This window comes from Dipodomys spectabilis, unplaced genomic scaffold, assembly GCF_019054845.1.
Source record: "Dipodomys spectabilis isolate Male_0828 unplaced genomic scaffold, ASM1905484v1 ptg000030l, whole genome shotgun sequence".
In the NCBI taxonomy this organism is placed as follows: domain Eukaryota; kingdom Metazoa; phylum Chordata; class Mammalia; order Rodentia; family Heteromyidae; genus Dipodomys; species Dipodomys spectabilis.
In genome coordinates, this window is record NW_024870707.1 from 6,162,624 (window position 1) to 6,182,612 (window position 19,989).

The 19,989-nt window shown below is 39.6% G+C and overlaps 1 pseudogene; it reads right to left on the minus strand.

Annotated features, from left to right (window-relative positions):
• Window positions 1-1,353: 1,353 nt before the first annotated feature.
• On the minus strand, window positions 1,354-18,478 carry LOC122104905 (annotated as a pseudogene).
• Between the last annotated feature and the right edge of the window lie 1,511 nt (window positions 18,479-19,989).

Here is a 19,989-nt window from a genome sequence, read left to right on the forward strand (position 1 = left end):
AAAGTGTTCAATGTCATTAAAATCAGGAAAATGCAAATCAAAACCACATTGAGATATTCATTACAACCAACATTTGACTCACAAATGAAGAGACAACAAGTGTTTACAAAAGTGGTGAAAGGAAACTCGTGTACGCTGTTGGTAGAAACGTAGATTGATAGACTCATTGTAAAAAATTTGCTTAGGGAATTATAGAGAAATTTAAAATAAGATTACTACATAACTCAATTCCCTTTTGTCCTTTTACACACAAGAGGTAAAATGATCACTTCACCAAGATCATTGCTGCTGGTCTCACTCATCCATAGTAACTAGAATATGTCTAGAATATTCTTAGGAGAGGCCAACAATAGCGCAATGTATACGTATATGCCTATGACCATATAAAATGATGCTGATTGATGCGTATTGAAATGAACTCCAAGAAATGGAAACAAGGTTTTTTTATTGTACTATTTGCAGTTATTTCTTTTTTTCTTTCGTTTTTTCCATTTGGTTTATTCCCTGATGTCACTGCTTTTCATTTCTGTGCCCTTTGTCTTGAATACAAGTTTCTCTGATTGGGGGAAGGGAATCACAGAGCCAGTGGGACAAAGCGTGCACCAATGCAACAGTGATACTCACTAGACACTCTGCTGGAAATGAACTAGACAACTTTGGGAGACCAGGGTCTCTGTAGGGGAAAAAGCAGGAGAAAATGGCGGGGGGGGAGGTGCCTCTAGCCTTACTGAAACAACCAAAGTGTCTGTTGACAGACAAATAGATGAAGAAACTATGGCTTGGTATATATATGCATTGGGGTATTATTCAAACCTAAAAGGAACAAGATCCTGCCAGCCTTGGCACAACACCTGTTGTGCTAAGTGAACTAAACCACACACACACACACACACACACACACACACACACACATTGTACCAGTTCACATATGTGGGATCTAAAATAATTTTAAAACAGTAGACAGCAGGGAAGGGAGGGGTGTGTGATCAGAGGATCTGACACAGTAGGATGAACAGTGGAATTAACATATCCAGGGATGAACTGGACCAGAACTGTACTGCATGTAAGATCCATGCTGAATGAGATCTAAGCAGGTCTTCTTGCACAAACAGAACAAGCAGGCAAGAGTGTCAGATAATGTGTCTGTTCATTTGCTTTACAATAATCAATCTGTATGTACTCCCAAGCAGCTCTTTGGGAGACATTCGGTAAGATTTACTTTAAAAATAATAAAACTCACGGGGGTTGTGCCCAGCTAATATCACATGGCATGCAATATTTATTTACATATGCAATATCTAGCATGATTATTAAACAGCCCACCTAATTCAGCCTGATTGTTCAGAGCCAGCTTCATAGGGGTTCACAGATCCACTGATTCAAATCACACGGCTTGGGGAGAAGAAGGTTCAGAGTTTTTCAATTTTGTTGGATCTGCCTGTCTTCTTATATGCAGGGAAGCTAAGTGTTTCCACGGACAGACTCTGGACATAAAGGACAGGAGCTGAGACCTTGGGCCCAGTACTTGGGCACAGTGCCACCCATTCAGATCTCTCCAGTCTGGTCCATCAGGGCCCAGGACACAGGAGTGCCCTCAGGTCCAACAACACAGGTAGAAGGGAAGGTCTGGATACAGCGCTTGATGAATCTCTGGCTTCTCAGCCCAGAACTGAAACACCAAGGCCGCATGGCTAACATCCAGTAACTCAAGTTTAAACAGCTCTTGGTTACTATTGAGAAAAATTGGGGGGGAGGGGTAACAGTCCAAAACACAAGGTACACTGTGAAGCATTCCATTTATCCCACCCCCCCCCTCAACTTCTATTGAGAGATAAGTAGGAACAGAAGTCATGGTACAGTACTCTCTACATTCAGGTGAGATGCATAAGTATGCGCTATTAGATGATGTCTCTCTGCTTCCATTTCTTCTTGCACAAGTTGGAATATATGAATGGTACTTTGGTCAAGACAGAAATGAATGTTAAAGAATGACTCTGTTGGGGCTGGGAAGGTGGCTCAGTGGTAGAGCGCTTGTCTTGCATGCATGAGGCCCTGGGTTCGATTCCTCAGCACCACATAAGCAAAAAGAAAAAAGCCAGAAGTGGCGCTGTGGCTTAAGTGGTAGAGCGCTAGCCTTGAGCTGAAGAGCTGAGGGACAGCACCCAGGCCCAAAGATCAGGCCCCACAACCGAACCAAAAAAAAAAAAAAAAACGAATGACTCTGTTACAAGTACAGAAGATTGTAGAGATATTCCACAAAGCCAGTACTGTTCTTTTTCACATTGCTGTGACCCTCCACATAAATGAGACAGGTTCTGTCATGCTCACTGAATACATGAGAAAACTTAGTAAACAGAAAATAAATAAATGTCCCAAAGCACTGACTAGCAAGCAGTAAATCCAGATTGTAGAATCACGGAGTGGGAAGTGCTGGTATGCAGGGTTTTTGGACACTTGTTGAAGACATGGGAAAGTTGATATGATATCAATGGTATGAAGAGCTGATGAGATGTGAAGATCCTTAAAGCACATAAATGGCTGTCAGGAAGGATTCTAAAAAGAGCTGAGGATATAGAACTAGAGAACCTGAACTCAAACCCCAGTTCTATCCTTCAATGACTGCATGGTGTTCAAACCACTCCACCCTCAGAATATGTTTTCCCTAAGGAAACAGAAGAAACATTTCCTACCTTGATTATCTCAAGGTGAATTAAAGGGATTGTGAATTCAGGAGAGTTTCAGCAGGAGATGCTCTCTGGGCTCCAAGGCACTTCACACTGGGAATATAAAGCTGTTCAGTACACATTAACACACAGAAGGCCAGGGGGGACTGAGCCTCTGCAGATCAAATTCCAGTAATGTTTCCAGCTCTACTCAGTATGACGCTAAAAATGGATGAAGGAAAATATGCAATTTGCTTAACTGATCTTTTTTTTGGAAAATATTTTCTCTGTGAAGCAGACTCATGAAATATGTGTTTCTTTTTTTAAAATATTTATTGTAAGGATGATGTATAAAGGGGTTATAATTATGTAAGGTAATGAGTACATTTCTTACCAAACATTGTTACCCCTTCCCTGTCTTTCTCCCACTTTCCCTCCTACTACTCCCTTGGCTCTCCTCCCCAAAAGGAGTAAAGTTCATTTCCAACATAGTATCTTGTGAGTATTGCTGTTGTATTGCTATTGTACTCTTTGTCTCACCATTTTGTTATTCTCCTTCCTTTCCCCAGATCAGATAAACATACATACAAGACACAGGGTACCAAAATAAAAAACAATGACAACAGGGGATAAACCAAATGGAAAAAAAAAAAATGAAGGGGAGATAAAAACAAAATAACTTCACACTGTATCTTTAAAAAATAAAAATAAAAATAAAACCTCTAAACCTCTTAATTTCATGTCTTGGAGCTCATTTCAGTTAGCATCATTTTATATGGCCATATGTACATAGCTATTGAACTATTGAATAAGGATACATTAGAGGTCGAAACTTTCTAAATAAAGATCCAGAAGCCCAACAACTCAAAGAAAGGCTGGATAAATAGGACCGCATTAAACTGCAGACAGCCAGAAAGATAAATAGCCCACAGATTGGGAGACAATCTTCACTAGTTATACAACAGACAAGTGCCTCATATCAAAAACATACCTAGAGCACACAAAATTAAACCTCCCAATAACAAATCCTCAAACAACCACCCCATTAATAAGTGGGCTAAAGAATTAAAAAGAGACTTCTCTGGAGAAGAAATAAGAATAATCAATAAACACATGAAGAAATGTTCAACATCTCTGACCATAAAAGAAATGCAAATCAAAACCACATTGGGATTCCACCTCATCCCAGTTAGAATGGCCATTAACAAGAAAACAAATAATAATAGATACTGGCAGGAATGTGGCCAAAAGGGAACACTATACACTGTTGGTGGAATGTAAACTGGTTCAACCACTCTAGAAGGCAGTATGGAGGTTCCTCAAAAGACTAAACATAGAACTCTCCTATGATCCCGCAATCCCACTCCTGGACATTTACCCAAATGATCACAAGCAAGGCCGCACTAAAGTTACCAGCACAACTATGTTCATTGCAGCATTATGTACCATACTTTAAATATGGAACCAACCTAGATGCCCCTCAGTAGATGAATGGATCAAGAAAATGTGGTATATATACACAATGGAATTCTATGCTTCCATCAGAAAGGATGGCATTGTCCCCATTCATAAGGAAATGGAAAGACTTGGAAAAAATCATTAAGTGAGGAAAGCCAGACCCAAAGAAACATTGGCTCCATGACTTCCCTCATTTGAAATTCTTCTGCTTGTTGGGGACCCTGAGATAATAGAAAGAGGATACCAACTATTAAGTACTTTAAAGTTAGCAAGAAGACTCCAAAAAAAAACAAACAAACAGGTAGATGCATATCAAAATAAGCCACTTTGGGTGCAATGAAGAAAATTAAAGTTAGGTTTTATAACAAAGAAATCAATCGTGGCTGGTTTTAGCACTCTGAAAAGAACTGTCAAAGGATAGGAAATTGGAGAGAGTATGAGTGGCAAAATAAAAGGGTAAACAGGTGGAGACCAGAAGAAAGGACATTTTAGGCAAGCATAGAGCAAATCTAGTCACAGAAAGGCGCGTGTGCATGTGTGAGAACCAGATAGCAGGAAGGCCAAGCTGCAGGTAGGAGAGAGCAAGAGGCAGAAAACAAGCGATCCTAGCTACTCAGGAGGCTGAGATCAGAGGATCACAGTTCAAAGCCAGCCTGAGCAGGAAAGTCATTTCCAAGTAACCACCAGAAATGTGGAAGTAAAACTGTGGTTCAAATGCTACAATGCCAGCCTTGAGAAAAAAGAAAAAAGCCAAGCAAGAGTGTGAGGCCTTGAGTTCAAGCCCTGATACATGTTTGCGTGCGCGTGCGCGCGCACACACACACACACACACACACACACAATCAAGATGAAGCCGCAGAGGTGATGGATTCTCACCTCGTGGGGACCATAAAAGAGTATGGATTCCATCCAAGGTGAGATGAAAACCATGGGTGGCTTTTAAGCAGATGAATGACATAATCCACACTACATACTGCAAGGATCAGTATGTAACATAACTACATACTACAAGGATCAGTATGTTACAAAAGTATGATGTAACATAATCCATGTTACATACTAAAAGATGAACATTGGGTAGGGAGGCGAGCATGAGCTCAAGGAGGGAGTCAGAACCACTTCCTGTGGCTTTAGGAGAGAGCTATCTTTAAACTCACATGGCCTTGGGTCTGCCTGAGTTACCACATGAAGTCTAAGTGGTCACCAGGAATGGCAGCAGCCGCTGTGCCGTCTTAGGCATCATGTAGAGAAGGCGTTGTGTTTTCTTCACCCTGGACAAATTAGCAGCTGCAAGATATTGTGTCACTTCCTCCAGGCTGGACTGTGAACCTAGATTAGAGTGGAGAAGGAAGCATATAGAAAAATATAAGAAGTGGCCAGGTGCCAGTAGCTAATGTGTATAATCCTAGCTACTCAACAGGTTGAAATCTGAGACTCAAGGTTTCAAAGCCAAGCCAACCAAGAAAGTCCATGAGGCTCTTACCTCCAATGAACTACCTCCAAAAAGTGGGAAGTGTAATGGTGGCTGAAGTGGTAGAGCACTAGCCTTGACCAAAAACTCAGTGGCCCAATGCAAGTATGCATAAATGAACATCAGATCATCTTACCTTTAGTGTTGTCACCAATGGTACAGCTGTGGACAAAGACATGTTCCTCTTACGTAAAATAGAATACTGAAAACCTACCATATGCCTGTGAAGCCCAAGGAGAAATGGCATTTAAATAATGGTTGACCTTGTGTGTGCACATGATTATATACCCCCCACTTCATACTTGCACTAACCCTCTTTTATGTGTGTTTTTTCAAATTATCTGCCCTTATTTGAAAAACACTGAGCACTAGATAAATTGAGTGACTTGCCCAAAACTCACAAAGCAAGAAGCTGAGGAAGAATGTCCCCCTCAGGAGTCTGACTACAGTGTGCATGCTCAGAACTATAGCCAGTGTTCATCCCTGGTGACCTACAAGGTGTTTGGGGGCACAGTAAAATGTGACTCTAATTCCAGGAATGGAAGCCCAGAGGACAAACTTTGGTTCCACACCCAGCTATTTCAAGACATTCTGAACTTGTGATCAGAATACACCACGGCTCCTCAGCCAACAAGAAATTACCTTCCCCCACAGTTCCTTTGAACAACCCCATAGTCTGTAGCATTGGCAATCTACTCCATTGATGGAAAGAAACCAAAACCAAAGTCTAGGAAATCAAAGGACAATCAAATGCAAGGAAGCATTGAAATCCTTTGGTATAAGCAATTTGAGTTGTTCTGTGTTGTCTAAGCAAGAGGAAATGATCATTAGATTGAAATTAGATTAGATTAGATTGAGAAGTTTGCTAGTTTGGTAGAAGGAAGGCCATCATTTGGAAAATGACCATACAGATGTAAACAAACCACAGGCAGACTCCACACACCTCCCTACCCTTACTTTGAATCTGCAAATGTTGTTCCCAGTTGATGACATCTGATGCACTAAGGAACTTGTAACAGCTCTTGGGCTCCTTGGAGTAGATTTGGTAGGTGTTGGTGAAATTATCATGGTCATCTCTCATCTGTTGGATGGGTGACATGGAAAACATCAAATTGCTTATACCAAGGAATTTCAGTATTTCCTTGCATCTTATCATTCTGCTGTGGTACCAACTTAAATATGCATATTTTTCACATCTTATCTCTACTCCTGAACTGTGTTCATCATGAAGTCAAGTTGACTTGGCTTTGTTATACTCACAATTTTCCTGAACAACCCGCTCAATTCCCTCACCACCAACTCAACAATAATACTAGGAAAAATTAGCATGTTTTTGTTTGTGCTACTGGGACTTGAACTTGGGGACTGGGTGTTGTCCTTTAGCTTTTTTGCTCAAGGCTGGTGTCCTACTACGTGGCCTATACATCCATTCTGACTTTTTGGTGGTTAATTGGTTATAAGACTCCTACAAACTTTCCCTGTCCAGCTGGCTTTGAAATTGTTCTCTATAGATCCCTCTTTATCTACAGATATAGGTTGCTTCATCATCTCAAACACAAATTGATTTTTGGATGCAGTCATGAGAATACCATACATATAATATCTGTGTAAATATATGATATGTGTGTATTACATGACAGATATACATATATTGCAAATACACATTTATATAATATATACACTTATAATCTATAGCATACATATAATATACATCCATATCCATGTGTATACGTATCTACAGATATAGAGATCTATAGATAGGTAGATAGTATTTTTCTCTAGGAGAAAAAAAACATCATTTTAGAGTTGGAGTATTCAGAATTTGTTTTACCTCTCATGAATACATATTTCCATATGTATTCACAAAAATAGTGATTGTCTACTCATTTGCCATTTAAAAGTACTATATGTTTACATTTTTGCCAATATTGTATACCAAATAATATTTAAGATTAACCTTTACCTATTTTGCATGCACAAAATTTCACTTTGCATGTGTATTTTTTTTGTCAGTGGTGGGACCTGGTACTGTCCCTCAGCTCTTCAGCTCAAGGCTAATACAAACACAGGGTCGAATTCATTCTACACCAGACCACTGACCTGCTCCTGAGGACGAACAACCACAGTATTGTAATCAGGCCTCTTGTCCACCAGGGCCTTTAACTTGAATGGGTTTCCCTGGTTCATGAGGAAGATGGTACTATACACCTGTAATGTTGCAACACAGTGGGAGATCAACACACAACACAGGAACAGGAAAGTGCCTGGTTCTTTCTTATTTTTTTCTTTACCAGAAAGAGGCTTACTTCTGTGAGAATCATGGTATGTTACTGAGGGGACATTTAGCTCCAGTTTTAGGTTGTTTTCTAATCCTCAGCACAAACAGATTTTTGGATGAAGTCATGAGAATACTATATGGCATATATACATATATTGCAAATATATATTTATATAACATACATATGTATAACATATGTAATATACACATATATTGTATCCATATAATATATACATGTCCATATGTATACATGTACATGTCAATATGCTATATATCATGTATGTGTATACATGCATATAGCTAAATATCCAGATAAATAAAATAATCACTCTTATAGTGCAGAATTTATTTTTATGCCCTTCCATTTTCTTCCATATATTGACATACACAATAAGATTACCTAATAAACACTAGCTTAAAATCTATTTTTCAGCATAAACTATATGTGAACCTATTTCTGCACCAATTAATACAAACCTATGTAATCAGGCCTCAGGTCTGATTTTTTTTGGGGGGGGTCCGGTTGTGGGGCCTGAACTCGGCATGGGCACTGTCCCTCAGCTTTTCAGCTCAAGGCTACCACTTTACCACTTGAGCCACAGCGCCACTTCCGGCTTTTTTTCTTTTTGCTTATGTGTTGCTGGGGAATCGAACCCAGGGCCTCATGCATGCAAGGCAAGCGCTCTACCACTGAGCCATCTTCCCAGCCCCTCAGGTCTGATTTTTTTTTTCTTTGTTTAAATTTTTGGTGCTGAGGTCTAGTCTCAGGCCTTTGTACTTTGCTAGGCAAGCACTCTTCCCCTGAACTAAATCCCCAAGCCCTGCAGAATATTTATTATATTATATAGTATATATATTGTAATACATAATATATAATTTAATTTATTACCTCTTATTTCAGATTACTTCAATATCCTTTAATTCTTCAAGGACCATTTTTGCTTATGTTATTAAAAATATACCTACAGGGCTAGGAAGGTGGCTCAGTGGTAGGGTGCTGGCCTTGCATGCAGGAGGCCCTGGGTTCAATTCCTCAGCACCACATAACATAGAAAAAGCCAGAAGTGGTGCTGTGGCTCTAGTGGTAGAGCACAAGCCTTCAGCTGAAGAGCTGAGGGACAGTGCCCAGGCCCACGACCAGCATAAAAAGAAAAAAAATTACATATACATATATATATATATGTATATCTATGCCTACAATAACAAATTCAAGGATCACTTCTGTGTCAAAGCCATCTGACTCCTAAAAAAAATGTCCTTTTGTCATGTATATAAATTACTTTCTGTAAAAGTTACCTCCTATTGGGCTGGCAAGGTGGCTCAGTGGTAGTAGAGTGCATACATGAGGCCCTGGATTCGATTCCTCAGCACCACATAAGTAGAAAAAGCCCAAAGTGGCCCTATGGCTCACGTGGTAGAGCGCTAACCTTGAGTTGAATCGCTGAGGGACAATATCCAGGCCCAGAGTTCACGACAGACAAAACAAAAACAAAAAAACTTATCTCCTACTTATCTCATAAGGACAGAACGCGCAAGACAGAAATCACACAGTGCCTGTGCAGTAACTTTATGGAGCACCAGTGCCCCTAAGAGGAACAGTGAGACTCTGAAGATGCGCTCCTCCTAACTGGAAAGGGGCTGTAGTCAGGGGGCTGAGAAGGCGCAGCAGTGTACACCAGGGTGCTCCTCAGAACCCACGTACAGTTGGAAACACAGCACCTCAGTTCACGCCTGGATGTCCACAATCAAGGATCAATGAAATTCAACACACATTTTGATGATCACAGACTAAACCTAATGTAAAGATACTGTATCTTCCTTCCTGAAGTGTTTATGTGAAAGACTATGGTAAAATAAGAACTTTGACCTTACTAAATTTATAAGACCTTCGCAAATGTTTCATCATCAATGGAAGCTCCATGTATTTGGGGGTAAATGTGATTACTTTATTCGAACATTTGAATTTGGACCAGTGATGTTCATAAGTACTTCAAGAAGGCAAACATGAGTGCAAATCCCTCTTCCTTTCTTTGCTTATGGCAGCCATAGAGTATGCATGCAAGAGAAACCAGAATTCACTCTTGAGACAGCCTCTCCTTCAGGCTGGACTAGACACATATTTCTCTACCTGAAACTTTCATGAGTATGAGGGTAGATAGGTCTAGCCAAAATATTGACTTTAGGATCTTACTTGTTTTACATGCAAAAATTTTAAAGAAGCACAGTTGTTGAACTTGTACAATGTGGCCCAGGAAAGAGTGAATTTGTTGAGTTAGAGAAATGCAATTCTGGACTCTGCCTTCTAAACAGCTGAGCTATGAATCTGCAGTCAGATGTATCAGGGACTTGGTATGACACAAAGTGTCTATGGCTTAGTCCACAAACAATGTGTTGGAGTGCCAGCAAAAGTCAACCCAAGGGAAGAATGTGCTATTCCCGGTCCACTTGACATCAGCATAATAACTAAACACATCAACCTCACATTGCTGCAACAGTCCAGAAATATGAGGTCTTAACAACAAATGTAAATTAACAGGGGCTCAGACCTAAAGTTTGGAGGGTACTTTATGAGGAGTGTTATTGCAAAATGGTATAGAATCTTACTTTTACATAGAGATTAAATTTGAATTAAACAGGTAAGTAATTTCTGCTGTTTTGCATATTGATCTCAAATCCTGCCATCTTGGTCAGCTTACTTGCATTTTAAATATTAGTGTGTAGAATCCTGAGGATTATATACCTTAGACAATTTATGAATAGACTGCTGTATTTCTTTCCAATCACAATATATATATACATATACATATATATATTCCTAATACTTCTTTTCCTTGATTTTTATATTGGCTAGAACCAGTGTCATGAGGTATAAAGAGAATGAGGGAAGACAGTTCACCTGGCAGTCTATTCTGAAGGAAATGATCAATCTTTCACTATTTAATGATATTAACTGTGCATTTTGCCCACATGCTTTGTTGAGGGTTGACTGTAAGATTCCCTTTTGTGTCCTAGCTTTCTGACAGTTTTGTAATCATGAAGAATATTAAATTTTACCTGCTGCTTTTTCTGTCCTGATCAAGAAATGATCAAATGTGTTTTTTTTCCTTCATTACTTTGTTCATAGGGTGACTCATACTGTTTGAATTTTGAACATTGATGCTTCCTTGAATTCTCCAGATAAATACCTAGTAGTTATGATGTGTTATTCTTTTTACATATTACTATATCTGACTTGATACTTTTAAAAATTATTTTTGCATTTGTGTTTGTTAATACGAAGATGGATTCTAGATAGATATAAGTTCGATGATTGAGATATTGTCTCTCTCTATCTCTGTCTCTGTCTCTCTCTGTCTCTCTCTGTCTGTCTCTCTGTCTCTCTCTCTGTCTCTGTGTCTCTGTCTCTCTCTGTCTCTGTCTCTCTGTCTCTGTCTCTGTCTCTGTCTCTCTCTCTCTCTCTCTCTCTCCTCCCCTTTGGCCCCTCTCCTTTTCTTGTGATATGGGGACTAAAGGTATGTATCACCATGCCAGCTTGTAGTTTTCTCATTAAAGTTATTCCTAGTTTAGTTTTCAGGGTAATTCTGGCTGTATAAAATGGACTTGTCAGTGTTGACTCCTCTGTTCTTTCCTGAAAGTGTTTGTGTAGAACTTGGATTATTTCTTTCTTACGTGTGCTGAAGAAATTTGCCAATGAAGCCATTTGGATATGGAATTTTCTTTGGTAGAATATTTTCATTTGTAGTTGTAGGGCAATTAAAGTTGTCTATTTTTCTTCAGATGACCTTTGGTAATTTGTGCATTTCCCAGAATACATTGTGAAATCTATGACTATGGTGTTGATAGGAGTATATCCTTATTGTATCTCTAATATTAATCTGTTGCATATACTGTAATACCCTCTATTTCATTCTTGATATTGGTATGGGGCATCTTTGTCTTCTCTGTTTCTTCATCAGGGTTGATTACAACCATTATCAACAACCATTATTGAACTCTTTCAAAGAAACAAATGTTGAGTGCCTAGTTTTCGTTCTTGTTTCTCTCTATTCAAAATTCCTGGATTTCTTCTAGTCTCCTTGCTAAAATTTACACATCTTTTCCTAGTTTTAAACAAAGAAACTAAAATTTCTTTCTTTCTTTTCTTTTCCGGACAGTAGCAGGGCTTGAACTGGGGGCCTGAGCCCTTTCCCTGAACTCTTTTGCTCAAGAACATTGCTCTACCACTTTGAGCCACAGTGCCACTCTGGCTTTTTCTGAATAGCACACTGGAGATCAGCATCTCATGGACTTTATTTCCGGGACTGGGTTTGAACTGTCATCCTCAGGTCTCAGCCTCCTGAGTAGATAGGATTATGGGTGGGAGAAACTGATACCTGCTTAAAATCGCTTATTTAAAATATTTTTCTCTCTCACTTATTTTTGTGCTTGTCTTGGGTCTTGAATTTAGGAACTAGGTGCTATCCCTGCATTTGGTTTTTTGGATTTTGGTTTTTTGGTGTTGTTTAAGGCTTCCACTCACTCTACCCCTTGAGCCACAGCTCCTCTTCTGGCATTTTGGTGGTTAATGGGAGAGAAGAGTCTCACAGACTTTGCTGCCCAGGCTGGTTTCAAACCATGATCCTCAGATCTCAGCTTCCTGAGTAACTAGGATTACACGCAGGAGCCACCCGTACCCAGCAACCTTTTTTTCATATACGCAATTAATGCTATCTATTTCTCAATTATCAATTTCATCTCACACATTAAAATATTATATTTTCTTTTTCACTAAACTGACATATTCTAACATTCTTTGTGACTTTGAAGCTTATTTAGCTGTGGTTGGAAATATTTGCAAACATTCTAGTTAGTTTGGTGAATATTGTATGACTATTTGAATATAAAACATATTCTGTTACTGGTGAGGAGATTTTGTTTTAAATATCAATTTGAGTTGGTTCCTATGTTGTTTAAATCTTCCATGTGCTACATGTTTTCAACTTTGCTATAGGAGTGTTGAAGCTTTTAATAATTCTTGTGGGCTTATCTAATTTCTTCCTTTCAGTTAATTCACCACTAGTCTCATGTATTTTGAGCCCCTGTTGTCTTTTGGGAAAATTAACATCTTTAGCTAATAACTATCTAATTATATGTAACTATTTATATGATACAAAGATATTATATTTGACAATATTCTACTTTCCTTACGATATGTTATTATGAAATAAAGCTTCCAAAGATAATACTACTAGACTATTCTAAAAGAAATTACTTACCCCAAATTACACATAATCATTGAAGAATCGACAAACATTCCTTACTACTAGGACCAAGGAAGAGTCATGCGGCCAACCTCTTAACCAGACATGTGACTATTTAGGAAAACAAATTAAACATTCGTGTATTCATTTTTGCTAACTTTGCAACTCTGGAAACTCTCCTGTGTTCTATCATATAATTCTAGGAAGAATATAAGGAGTGGCTTTCAGTCATGATGCAGCAAAGATCCTACTAGATTCAAGGAATAGCTTTGCCAGTCACCATCAATACAGTTTTGCTCAAGCAATACAAACAAGCCCCCATTTCTTCTTCAATTACATGGGTGCAACACATCTGCCTTCCACTGGGCTGATGTCAACTAAGCCAGAATCAACAAGATGAGGGCCCGGCACAGAAGAGCTGTCAGCAGATCTTCTTGCTCATTCACTGCTGTTTTGTGGCCAGCAGATAGATCATCAATCCTTTGTCCTTGAGAATGACCTTACCTTCAAGGACTCAGGGAGGCTCTTCCTTAGGGATTTCTCTAGCATCTGCAGTGCCTGTGGGCCTTGCAAAGGGAACATCTTGGCAAGTATATCAGCCTAAAGAGAGGGTCAGGAAACATAACAGAGTGAGTATAGCTGGAGGACTTAACAGGCAGATAGGCATTAATGGCTAGAACTCTATTCCTGTTGTTTCATTCAGTTTCCATTCTCTAATTTCAAGAAATAATAGGCCTCATAGAATAGAGATGCCACTTTCTGGAATTAGCTTTACTATTATTTAATTTTTTAACATTATAGAAATATTTGTTTCCATTCTTATCACACCCAGCATTCCAACAAGTCACCCTAATCTAGTCTCTAAAGAATGTGTGACCTGGGCTGGGAAGGTGGTTCAGTGGTAGAGTGCTTGCCTTGCATGTATAAGGCCCTGGGTTCAATTCCTCAGCACCACATAAGCTGGAAGTGGCACTGTGGCTCAAGTGGTAGAGCACTAGCCTTGAGCTGAAGAGCTGAGGGACAGCTCCCAGGCCAGGAGTTCAGCCCCACAACCGAAAAAAAAAAAAAATGAGTGACTATCTTTTCTGATTAAGTTTCTATGCATGTAAAGCCTGACTCTGATATGTAGACACTGTATAATATTGAGCAAGTTACTTAACTCCACATTGGCTGGATTTCTTTATCTATATCAGCATTTTCGAAGAGTATAACTGAAGTTAGACACCAGTAGCTCATGCCTGTAATCTTAGCTACTCAGGAGGCTGAGATCTGAAGATCATAGTCTGAAGCCAGCCTGGGAAGGAAAGTCCATGAGACTCTCATCTCCAATTAACCACCAGAAAGCCAGAAGTGGAGCCATGGCTCAATTGGTAAAGTGCAAGCCTTGAGCAAAATAAAAGGCAAATGACAGAGCACAGAACCTTAGTTCAAGTCACAAGGACTAGCACAAAATAAAAATCATTATTTTTGTTTTTATTTCCAAGTCATTTGTGAATTCTACCTATTCACTTTAATCCCAGTTCTCAATTGTTCTCCAGCTTTGTTCCATCCCTAAACACAGGAGTGCATTATTAAATCATTTAAACATTTCTACCCACAGTGTCAAATTGGAATTATTACAAGAATAAAATCATAAAGTGCTGAGTACAATGGCAAATAAAGGGCTGTGCTGGCAAATGATGATATCAAGTGTTCTGTCTAAGCCTGGTGAGATTTCACAAAAGAGGGCTTTTGCCACTCAGCTTTGAGCTCCTAGGATCTTAAAGGACATAGCACAGGAGCCATTGGACAGGACAGGATGATAGAAAATTGACTCTTTTCTGTTCTTTGATTACCCGTGTGTCTTTTTGTTAGGAATGATGAAGAAAGGTCAGCTGGTTAGATTCACAGGTAGTTAGGCATAAACCTGGATCTTTCAAAGTCCTGTTTGTCAGGGCAAAGTCTCAGTTGTCCAAAGTCATTTATCTTCTACTTTCCTGACAGTTTGTTGACATGATTTAAGGTTTGAGGTGTGTGTGTGTGTGTGTGTGTGTGTGTGTGTGTGTGTGTGTGTGTGTGTGTGTATGAGAGAGAGAGAGAGTATGAACATAATTAATCTGTGATAGAAAACATACCAATTGGCTCCATCTCTGCTCACTTTAACTTCCAACTCTATTCACAGAGTTCAGGGCTCTCTTCCTATTTGTTTCATCTTTGAGAACACTCATCCATAGAATGTGCAAACACAATCTATACTTGAACAAATAGTGCTGGTCTTACTTTATTTCTGCTGCTTCCAAAGAGCTTGTGCTAGTTTTAGGGGCATGCTGCTTTCATATACGGGGAAATGCTTGGACTTAGGAATTGTCTGCATGTGTCCTGCGTGCCTTGAGTGTTGGTCAATCATGGGGTTCTTACTTCTCTCAAGCTTTGAAGTTCCAAGCGTGATTGATTCACACATCAAATTGTGTAAACTTCTGACAGTTGAGTGTGAGATGAAGCCTCTCCCCCTCATTCTCCTCTGATCCAAGGAGAAAGCGCTGTAACTTTCACAAGTTAGCAAAGTAATCCTCACTGAGCAGGAAGTTGTTTCTGAATGTATACAGGGGGTTGTAGGCTGGGGCCAGGTAGAATTCACATAGTTTTTGTGAACAATATTTTATGCAGTACTGGAGATTTTAATCCAGGGCATTGCACATGCTAAGCAAGTACTCTACCACTGAGCTACATCTCCAACCCCTTGTCAATAACATTTCAACTGCAAAGGTTGGGTCTAGTCATTTTACTTGTTGTTAGTCTCCACACAAGACCACAGAACACATCCTAAACATAATACCTGCTTTCCCACCTCTGACTTCTCTCCGTCTTATTTACTCTCAAACCTTGGTTTTAATCCTTTGTCGACATCTTACTAAAATGCCATTTTTTTAGCCATTTTTTTTATTGTAAAGCTACTATACAGAGGGTTACAGTTACATGAGTGAGGTAATGAGTACACTTCCTATTGAACATGGTTACCTCCTCCATTGTTTTTCCCCTACCATCCCTTCCCTCCCTACCTTCCCCGAGGTTCTTTTTTTTTTTTTTTGATTGTGATTAAGTGATTACATAATCCCGATTTTCACAGTATTGTGGACTAATGATGCTCAGTTAAAGTCACAAGTTCATTCTAACCTTCCTGGAGCAAATTGTCTATCACAGTCTATAACATATAACGGTGTTCACATGTTATACACCATACATGTGACCAGCAGCATGGGGATATTTAGTAGTGGTTCGACCAGATGAGCAGAAGTTCTTTGTTTCTTAAGTCCTGTTAATTTTGTCGTATCACCTAACATTTTGGATTTAACATCCACCTATCAGGGAGACCATGTACCGTTTGTCTCTTTGCTCTTGGCTTATCTCGCTCAACATGATTCCTTCTAGCTCCATCCATTTCCCTGCAAATGCCACTAAAATGCCATTTTTTAATCTGACTGACTCCTCCTATGGGAACTCCACCCATGCAGAATTAATTGTGATCTTTTCTGTAATCTCTAGACTTCTATTAGAAACCTGGAACCAAAGGATGATCATTCCTCTTGTAAGCTTACAAATTCCTCTGGTTAGGGCCTTAAATTTTCCTTTCTTTCCCAATGCTTATCACATTTTCTGGCCCATCGTAAGAACTCCACAAATGTCTTTTTAATGATTATATACATCCAGGATGTAATCATTATATCAAGGATTTGGACTAACGTAAGCAGTTATTTAGTCATGTCATCTGCACAGCACAAAGAGTCATAGATCCACAAGGAACTATGATCTGAATGCCTGTGTCTTCCCTCAGTTCCTGTGCTAAAATCCTAACTCCTGAGAAGGTGATACAATGAAGGAGATTGAAGGAGCGGTATGTGAGGACATACCTTGGAGAGTACAAGAAGACACCATCTATCCATTTCTCACTATCGCCAGACACCCACCCTGCTAGCCCTTTGACCTTTGATTTCCCAGCCTCCAGAACTGTCAGAGATGCATTTCTGTTGTTTACAAACCAGCCCTTTTGTGATGCTGGGTGTGGCAGCCCCTAAAGAGTAAGTATCACTCCAAGTCCATCTATTAAAGGACATGAGAATATTTACTAGAATAAAAGCACCTGACTAGGATAGAGACACCCGTTTCAAACCTCCAAAAGTCTCATGCCAATTGAAGTGTCACGTTTCTGAAGTCTCCTAAAAGCATTTCCAAAACAATATTACATTAAAAATAAGAAGGAAAGTAGAGTTGGAGGTAGAATAACAAAGGTATAACAGCGTACATTCAGCACAATCTTAGGCTCATGTCTGCACACACTGAAACATAAACATTTTTTGGTCAACTAGTGCTGTTGACCAAAAAACTGTGACAAGCTAAGGGAGCCAACACATTTTGGTGGGTTGCCAGCATCCGACATGAGCAAAATCCTAGAGGGAAAAAAAAAACCAACAACAACACTTTAAATCCTAAGAAAGAGCTATACCAGTGATTGAAATTTATCCAGAGTGGGAAAATAAAGAAAAAATATCTCTAGAAACAATTACACAAAAATAATTATTGTGCCCATTTATTGATATCACATATGTAGAGATTTAAGAAGTACTAGAAAGAAAAACCAAAAATGATAGTCATCATGGATGAGTTTTTTTTTTAGATTCATACTTCTTTTTGGACATGTCATTTCCTTTGGTCTTTTGACAGAATTTATTTGGTTCTATTGAAACTTTAAAGAGAGCGCTTGATTTTCCTAGATATCAGGAAACGAAGGAAAAAGCTATCTGCCGTAGGATGCTGGCAGAGGATTTCTTAAGACAGAACATCTGACATCAAGGGCTGGGAAGGTGGCTCAGTGGCAGAGCGCTTGCCTTGCATGCATGAGGCCCTGGGTTCGATTCCTCAGCACCACATAAGCAAAAAGAAAAAAAAGCCGGAAGTGGTGCTGTGGCTCAAGTGGTAGAGCTCTAGCCTTGAGCTGAAGAGCTGAGGGACAGTGCCCAGGCCCAGAGTTTAGGCCCCACGACCTGACCAAAAAAAAAAAAAAAAAAAAAAAAGACCATCTGACATCAAATAAATGTCACTGGAACTAGAATTCCCTGCCTGGGTGTTCTTACATTTTCTGTCACTCAGGTACCAACAGCAAGCTCCCAAATCTCATCATACTTAATTAGTAATTCAAAATAAAACTTGATTTCTCCAGTTCAACAACAAATTTCTCATGGGAACTCATAGCTGCTCTGTGTAGAGTAGGTGCCTGATACAAGTTTTTCAAAAAGGAAGAACTTCCTCTTCCCCTGGCAAAATTCTTAGCACCAACAAGTTCAGAAATTCTTACCTACATCGAAAAAGGAATTATTTTGATTCTTCCTAAGTCCAGAGGATGACAAAGAGATGACAGGTCCAGAGCATCTAGTCTTTATTCTCACCTGAGAAGCCAGTCTCCTAATTCAGACTCTGCAGACAAAAGGCAGAAGAATGTTCCAGAAGATGAGCTACACCCTAGCAGTAGGCTGGTATATAAAGGTACTCTTTGATCTGTGGTGTTCTGGAAACCTGTTACATTCAAGTCTTCAATTACGCATTAAACTGTGCCAAATTCCAACAAGGTCCCCTATGCAATTATAACTTTAACCAGTTAACGGGCAACCTGGACAACATGCTGAGACTCAATGCTGCACTGCTTTCTGTTGTCAAAGACCCCACCGTTACTCAACTCTGAAGTGTGAAAGCAGATGACCAAGAGTTAGCTGGGAGGGGGGTGGATCTCTATAACCAACACCCCTTTTCCTCCCTCTCCTCCCTCAAGTGGCTGCAGCAGAAGCAAGAGCTGGTGGTTTTTCCTATCTGATGTTCAGCATGGGATTTCTTTCTCCCACCATTTGTAAATTACTGATTTAGAAAGACTAAGATCCTATCCTTTTCTTTGACTGAATTTAGTGATGTCAAAGCTGAAGGAATAGGAAGCAAATCACATACCTAGACACACCATAAGGAAACTACTGGGAAAAAATATATATAAAGAGAAACGCTTAAAGCAATGTGAGGAAGCATGCGCATTGCATGGGGGAATCACAGTACAAACAATGGCTGACACCCAGAAGATACATCATATGGTCCAGAAAACAAAAGAAACAGCATCTTGAAATGCTAAAGGGTAAATAAGCCTCAACATTAAAGCGCATACAATTTTTTTAAATTTTTGTCCTGTACTGTTGCTTAAACTCAGGGCTTTATGTTCTCGCGTGGACTTTTGGCTCAAGACTGGCGCTCTACCACTTGAACCACACCTCTACTTTTGGCTTCTGGCTGGTTAATTGGAGATAAGAGTCTCTTTGTGCAGGCTGGCTTTGAACTGAGATCCTCACATCTCAGCCTCCTGACCACAAACAAAATTCCTTTTGTCTTCCATTAGTAAATGCTATCCATCAGCACAATCCCATGAAGTGAACATTAACATTTACAGACACTAGTCTGAGAAACACTAACTCAGGAGCCTGGAGGAGGTGATATGCTAATTAAACCACTGTCTCACCTGAATTCAAGTTAGTTGGATTCTACTAGTTTTTCTAACAGTTTGATCATAGTCATTTCTCTGAACCCAGCTTCATTACCTAGAGAGTGAAGCATTTTTATTCCCTTTTCCACAAGATCATAGACAGTCTGAATAATATTGCATTGTTATCAAAGACCGAGTAGCCTAGTGCTGGTGGTTCACACCTATAATCCTAGCTATGCAGGAGGCTGAGATTTGAGGATCACAATTCAAAGCCAGACAATGCAGGAAAGCCACTGAGACTCTTATCTCTAGTTAACCACCAGAAAGCCAGACCTGGAGCTATGGCTCAAGTGGTAGGGCACTAGCCTGGAGCAAAGGATAGGGCTAAG